The sequence below is a fragment of the Lissotriton vulgaris genome, chromosome 1_1 (assembly GCF_964263255.1).
Source record: "Lissotriton vulgaris chromosome 1_1, aLisVul1.2, whole genome shotgun sequence".
NCBI lineage: Eukaryota > Metazoa > Chordata > Amphibia > Caudata > Salamandridae > Lissotriton > Lissotriton vulgaris.
The window spans coordinates 1,367,723,996-1,367,731,104 of record NC_141685.1 but is presented as its reverse complement, the minus strand read 5'-3'; the positions used below and the strand labels follow the sequence as shown (position 1 = coordinate 1,367,731,104).

The window sequence follows — 7,109 nt, the reverse complement described above, 5'->3', positions numbered from 1 at the left end:
TCTGCGGTTGGTGGCTACTTTCCAAAGCGTCTGATGCCCCAATGTTCCTTCGTCTTGTTGTCAGACGTGAATTTGAAAAGCAACAAAATTAACAAGCCTTTACCACTCACACATGGCAGAAGTTTATACTTTAATTCAATGAGCTAAGAAAAGTGTGTTGCGGGGCCCCTACGAGCCATGGTGCTTGCTTCATCATAATTAGGCATGCAGTCATTAGCCACAGCTCTGATTATGGGTCACTGAGGTCAGTTTCAATAATTCCTCAAAAACCTAACCATGCAGTCCCCCCTAACTGTGTAGTTATCTTGCTTTACTGCTGTTTGTGTGATTAGCTGGGAGGAGCTCACGGCAGCATCCTTCCAATAAAAGTGTAGATGGACCGTTCCTTAACTCTTTCTTGCTTCACATACAGATGGCTTGAGGAGGTACAGGGGAGATGCAGGTCTAATAAACAGAATAGAATATCTGCGCCAGCTGTGTTTCTCTGCATTGGTGTCCCATCACAGGCCCACCAGTGTATGTGTGATCTTTGACTCCTGCCAGTTCACAAGCAGGCGCCCAGGAAACGGTTTCAGCCTATCAACCACTGAGGAGATAAAGCCTTTGTATAAGGAATGAGGAAGCAATGAACACATTCAGCCTATCACAGGAGTAGCCCTTAGTGTTCCGAATTATAATTTCTTCATGTCACTGTACGTTATTGAGCCCAAGTAGCTTGCCGTGATTGTATAGTGGTTAGCACTCTGCGTTGTGGCCGCAGCAACCTCGGTTCGAATCCGAGTCACGGCATTGTGGTTGGCAATGTCACGGCAGTTGGGTTTTTCCTTTACAGAATTCCCAAATATACCAGTTGTTTTTGTAAAATGTCTATTAAAAACAGATCCTTTTCAATATTTAAACGATCTAACAACAAATTATTTAAACACACATGATTATAAGATGTAGGTATACTGTACTTACTGACATAAATTATCGTTCTTGAACATATTTGCGGTAAGGGGAGCGGAGCTCTCCCCCCAGGCCAATCAGAATGCAGATGAATGCAGTTGCAGTTGAGTGACCTGTGTTGTGGCTGTCTACAGGGAATGCACATATGTAGCTGTCTCGCAGCCCAATCCAGACGTCAATTGAAGACAGGTTTTCATGCAAATAGAGCAGTAAGTGCAGAGAAATGCTCACTCTCTAAAAATGGCATTTATACAATAGTAAGATTAAATCCAACCTCACCAGTAGATAGGATTTATCAATAAATAAATAAAGCTTCTCCTCTCTGATATGGAATTACCCCCCAAAAAGTATAAGGGAATACCCAATGCTAACCTATGAGAGGGGCAGACCTCACAGTAGTGAAAAATGTAATAGACTGTTTGATACTACTAGGACATACAAACTACCAGAGTACATGTCTTACCTTTTACCTACATAGCATGATGCCCCTAGGACTACTTAGGGCCTACCTTAGGGGTTACTGATATGTAATAAAATTGGAGTTTAAGGCTTGGCAAGTAGTTTTAAATGCCAAGTCGAAGTGGCAGTACACTGCAGCACAGGCACTGCAGTAGCAGGCTTGAGACAGGTTTGAAATGCTATTTCTTTGGGCGGCACAATCAGTCCCTGGGTATATGGTATACCACTTTACAAGGGGCTTTCAAGTAAATTAAATCTGTCAGTAAGGTATACTCCAATTATACACATGATTAGGGAAGAAGCACGTGCACTTCAGCACTGATTAGTAGTGATAAAGTGATCAGAGTCCTAAGGCCAACAAAAAGATACAGCAAAATGCGGAGGTGAAAAGCAATAAGGTGTGGTTGGGACCACCTTAAGAATGCAAGGTCTAACAAAAACGAACTAAGGATAACATGAGTAAAACATCAGGTTTCTCTACAGCATTTGGTGAGACAAGTGGGCCTTCTTTTATCTTCCATAAATGCAATCTTTCCCGGACCCCTTTATTATATAGCTCTTCAAGGAAAAAATGTAAAGCACTTACAAAGGAGCCTCAAATACTCAAAGATGGTAGACTTCTGTAATATGGGCCATATACTAAAAGCAGCACGAAAACAGAGTGCAATAGGGTCCAAAAAACTTGAGTGACCCATGAGAGTATGCATGCAAGCCTATGGTATTCCAAACTAGAGATATACCAATGCAATTTTTGTTTTTAGGAGAGAATGTGCCTGCTGAAAAAAACATTATTTTTAAAAAGTGCATTGCAGAATATGAGGAATTTGCTGTGGGACACCTTGAAAACTTGCATACAGATTATGTGCACACGCCTTACAGTCAGTTGTTGTGGCCGAGTGGTTAAGGCGATGGACTAGAAATCCATTGGGGTCTCCCCGCGCAGGTTCGAATCCTGCCGACAACGAGAATCTTTTTAACATCGGCTACAATTTCAGAAGTTAACCTTTAGTATTTCTTCCATGTCAGTTTTATAAATAGGTGGCTTATTTTGGTGTCACTATTGCCATATCACATATTTATTATCGCTCCCCCTTTCATATCTTTGCTATAACTCTCGTCCTTCATTAGCGCTGGTGCAAACGCTTCAAATTATTATACCCTGGCTCTCTCGGTCATACCTGTGCATGCACTTGAAACTTACTTTACCAATAAAAGAAGCAAATAGAGAAATAAAATAAAAGTGCTAGCTGGATTAGGCAAACACACTTCATAAAACTGCATTTTCTTTTCTATTCTCCCCCGTGTTACAAGCTTAACTGCTCCCTGTGTAATTTCTCTTAACCTGCTGTTTCTGGGAGAGAATTTCATCTACAAGCTCTTTCTGTGTTTTTTCCTAGTCTTTTCTTTCCCTTTTCTTAGATTTGAACTGTTCCTTTACGTGCTCTATTTATGCGCCATTAATCTCATTTGAGCTCCTTGTACCTGCTGCTGTTTTCTCCACACCTCATACTGTCTTTTCCCTCTTTCTCTCTTTCTCTGCGGTTGGTGGCTACTTTCCAAAGCGTCTGATGCCCCAATGTTCCTTCGTCTTGTTGTCAGACGTGAATTTGAAAAGCAACAAAATTAACAAGCCTTTACCACTCACACATGGCAGGAGTTTATACTTTAATTTAATGAGCTAAGAAAAGTGTGTTGCGGGGCCCCTACGAGCCATGGTGCTTGCTTCATCATAATTAGGCATGCTGTCATTAGACACAGCTCTGATTATGGGTCACTGAGGTCAGTTTCAATAATTCCTCAGACACCTAACCATGCAGTCCCCCCTAACTGTGTAGTTATCTTGCTTTACTGCTGTTTGTGTGATTAGCTGGGAGGAGCTCACGGCAGCATCCTCCCAATAAAAGTGTAGATGGACCGTTCCTTAACTCTTTCTTGCTTCACATACAGATGGCTAGAGGAGGTACAGGGGAGATGCAGGTCTAATAAACAGAATAGAATATCTGCGCCAGGTGTGTTTCTCTGCATTGGTGTCCCATCACAGGCCCACCAGTGTATGTGTGATCTTTGACTCCTGCCAGTTCACAAGCAGGCGGCCAGGAAACGGTTTCAGCCTATCAACCACTGAGGAGATAAAGCCTTTGTATAAGGAATGAGGAAGCAATGAACACATTCAGCCTATCACAGGAGTAGCCCTGAGTGTTCCGAATTATAATTTCTTCATGTCACTGTACGTTATTGAGCCCAAGTAGCTCGCCGTGATCGTATAGTGGTTAGTACTCTGCGTTGTGGCCGCAGCAACCTCGGTTCGAATCCGAGTCACGGCATTGTGGTTGGCAATGTCACGGCAGTTGGGTTTTTCCTTTACAGAATTCCCAAATGTACCAGTTGTTTTTGTAAAATGTCTATTAAAAACAGATCCTTTTCAATATTTAAACGATCTAACGTCAAAATATTTAAACACACATGATTATAAGTTGTAGGTATACTGTACTTACTGACATAAATTATCGTTCTTGAACATATTTGCGGTAAGGGGAGCGGAGCTCTCCCCCAGGCCAATCAGAATGCAGATGAATGCAGTTGCAGTTGAGTGACCTGTGTTGTGGCTGTCTACAGGGAATGCACATATGTAGCTGTCTCGCAGCCCAATCCAGACGTCAATTGAAGACAGGTTTTCATGCACATAGAGCAGTAAGTGCAGAGAAATGCTCACTCTCTAAAAATGGCATTTATACAATAGTAAGATTAAATCCAACCTCACCAGTAGATAGGATTTATCAATAAATAAATAAAGCTTCTCCTCTCTGATATGGAATTACCCCCCAAAAAGTATAAGGGAATACCCAATGCTAACCTATGAGAGGGGCAGACCTCACAGTAGTGAAAAATGTAATAGACTGTTTGATACTACTAGGACATACAAACTACCACAGTACATGTCTTACCTTTTACTTACATAGCATGATGCCCCTAGGACTACTTAGGGCCTACCTTAGGGGTTACTGATATGTAATAAAATTGGAGTTTAAGGCTTGGCAAGTAGTTCTAAATGCCAAGTCGAAATGGCAGTACACTGCAGCACAGGCACTGCAGTAGCAGGCTTGAGACAGGTTTGAAATGCTATTTCTTTGGGCGGCACAATCAGTCCCTGGGTATATGGTATACCACTTTACAAGGGGCTTTCAAGTAAATTAAATCTGTCAGTCAGGTATACTCCAATTATACACATGATTAGGGAAGAAGCACGTGCACTTCAGCACTGATTAGTAGCGATAAAGTGATCAGAGTCCTAAGGCCAACAAAAAGATACAGCAAAATGCGGAGGTGAAAAGCAATAAGGCGGGGTTGGGACCACCTTAACAATGCAAGGTCTAACAAAAACGAACTAAGGATAACATGAGTAAAACATCAGGTTTCTCTACAGCATTTGGTGAGACAAGTGGGCCTTCTTTTATCTTCCATAAATGCAATCTTTCCCGGACCCCTTTATTATATAGCTCTTCAAGGAAAAAATATAAAGCACTTACAAAGGAGCCTCAAATACTCAAAGATGGTAGACTTCTGTAATACGGGCCATATACTAAAAGCAGCATGAAAACAGAGTGCAATAGGGTCCAAAAAACTTGAGTGACCCATGGGAGTATGCATGCAAGCCTATGGTATTCCAAACTAGAGATATACGCATGCAATTTTTGTTTTTAGGAGAGAATGTGCCTGCTGAAAAATACATTATTTTTAAAAAGTGCATTGCAGAATATCAGGAATTTGCTTTGGGACACCTTGAAAACTTGCATACAGATTATGTGCACACGCCTTACAGTCAGTTGTTGTGGCCGAGTGGTTAAGGCGATGGACTAAAAATCCATTGGGGTCTCCCCGCGCAGGTTCGAATCCTGCCGACAACGAGAATCTTTTTAACATCGGGTACAATTTCAGAAGATAACCTTTAGTATTTCTTCCATGTCAGTTTTATAAATAGGTGGCTTAGTTTGGTGTCACTATTGCCATATCACATATTTTTTATCGCTCCACATTTCATATCTTTGCTATAACTCTCGTCCTTCATTAGCGCTGGTGCAAACGCTTCAAATTATTATACCCTGGCTCTCTCGGTCATACCTGTGCATGCACTTGAAACTTACTTTACCAATAAAAGAAGCAAATAGAGAAATAAAATAAAAGTGCTAGCTGGATTAGGCAAACACACTTCATAAAACTGCATTTTCTTTTCTATTCTCCCCCGTGTTACAAGCTTAACTGCTCCCTGTGTAATTTGTCTTAACCTGCTGTTCCTGGAAGAGAATTTCATCTACAAGCTCTTTCTGTATTTTTTCCTAGTCTTTTCTTTCCCTTTTCTTAGATTTGTAACTGTTCCTTTACGTGCTCTATTTAGGCGCCATTAATCTCATTTGAGCTCCTTGTACCTGCTGCTGTTTTCTCCACACCTCATACTGTCTTTTCCCTCTTTCTCTCTTTCTCTGCGGTTGGTGGCTACTTTCCAAAGCGTCTGATGCCCCATTGTTCCTTCGTCTTGTTGTCAGACGTGAATTTGAAAAGCAACAAAATTAACAAGCCTTTACCACTCACACATGGCCGGAGTTTATACTTTAATTCAATGAGCTAAGAAAAGAGTGTTGCGGGGCCCCTACGAGCCATGGTGCTTGCTTCATCATAATTAGGCATGCAGTCATTAGCCACAGCTCTGATTATGGGTCACTGAGGTCAGTTTCAATAATTCCTCAAAAACCTAACCATGCAGTCCCCCCTAACTGTGTAGTTATCTTGCTTTACTGCTGTTTGTGTGATTAGCTGGGAGGAGCTCACGGCAGCATCCTCCCAATAAAAGTGAAGATGGACCGCTCCTTAACTCTTTCTTGCTTCACATACAGATGGCTTGAGGAGGTACAGGGGAGATACAGGTCTAATAAACAGAATAGAATATCTGCGCCAGGTGTGTTTCTCTGCATTGGTGTCCCATCACAGGCCCACCAGTGTATGTGTGATCTTTGACTCCTGCCAGTTCACAAGCAGGCGGCCAGGAAACGGTTTCAGCCTATCAACCACTGAGGAGATAAAGCCTTTGTATAAGGAATGAGGAAGCAATGAACACATTCAGCCTATCACAGGAGTTGCCCTGAGTGTTCCGAATTATAATTTCTTCATGTCACTGTACGTTATTGAGCCCAAGTAGCTCGCCGTGATCGTATAGTGGTTAGTACTCTGCGTTGTGGCCGCAGCAACCTCGGTTTTAATCCGAGTCACGGCATTGTGGTTGGCAATGTCACAGCAGTTGGGTTTTTCCTTTACAGAATTCCCAAATGTACCAGTTGTTTTTGTAAAATGTCTATTAAAAACAGATCCTTTTCAATATTTAAACGATCTAACGACAAATTATTTAAACACACATGATTATAAGATGTAGGTATACTGTACTTACTGACATAAATTATCGTTCTTGAACATATTTGCGGTAAGGGGAGCGGGGCTCTCCCCCAGGCCAATCAGAATGCAGATGAATGCAGTTGCAGTTGAGTGACCTGTGTTGTGGCTGTCTACAGGGAATGCACATATGTAGCTGTCTCGCAGCCCAATCCAGACGTCAATTGAAGACAGGTTTTCATGCAAATAGAGCAGTAAGTGCAGAGAAATGCTCACTCTCTAAAAATGGCATTTATACAATAGTAAGATTAAATCCAACCTCA

The 7,109-nt window shown here is 41.8% G+C and overlaps 4 non-coding genes across 4 annotated transcripts; all 4 read left to right on the top strand.

The window, feature by feature from the left end:
* Positions 1 to 717: 717 nt before the first annotated feature.
* On the top strand, positions 718 to 789 carry TRNAH-GUG (transfer RNA histidin (anticodon GUG)). Its single transcript has one exon. It is a non-coding gene; the product is annotated as a tRNA-His (tRNA).
* A 1,500-nt stretch (positions 790 to 2,289) lies between these two features.
* TRNAS-AGA (transfer RNA serine (anticodon AGA)) lies at positions 2,290 to 2,371 on the top strand. The gene has a single exon. It is a non-coding gene; the product is annotated as a tRNA-Ser (tRNA).
* A 1,288-nt stretch (positions 2,372 to 3,659) lies between these two features.
* TRNAH-GUG (transfer RNA histidin (anticodon GUG)) lies at positions 3,660 to 3,731 on the top strand. The gene has a single exon. It is a non-coding gene; the product is annotated as a tRNA-His (tRNA).
* A 1,499-nt stretch (positions 3,732 to 5,230) lies between these two features.
* TRNAF-AAA (transfer RNA phenylalanine (anticodon AAA)) lies at positions 5,231 to 5,312 on the top strand. Its single transcript has one exon. It is a non-coding gene; the product is annotated as a tRNA-Phe (tRNA).
* The last annotated feature ends 1,797 nt before the right edge of the window (positions 5,313 to 7,109 follow it).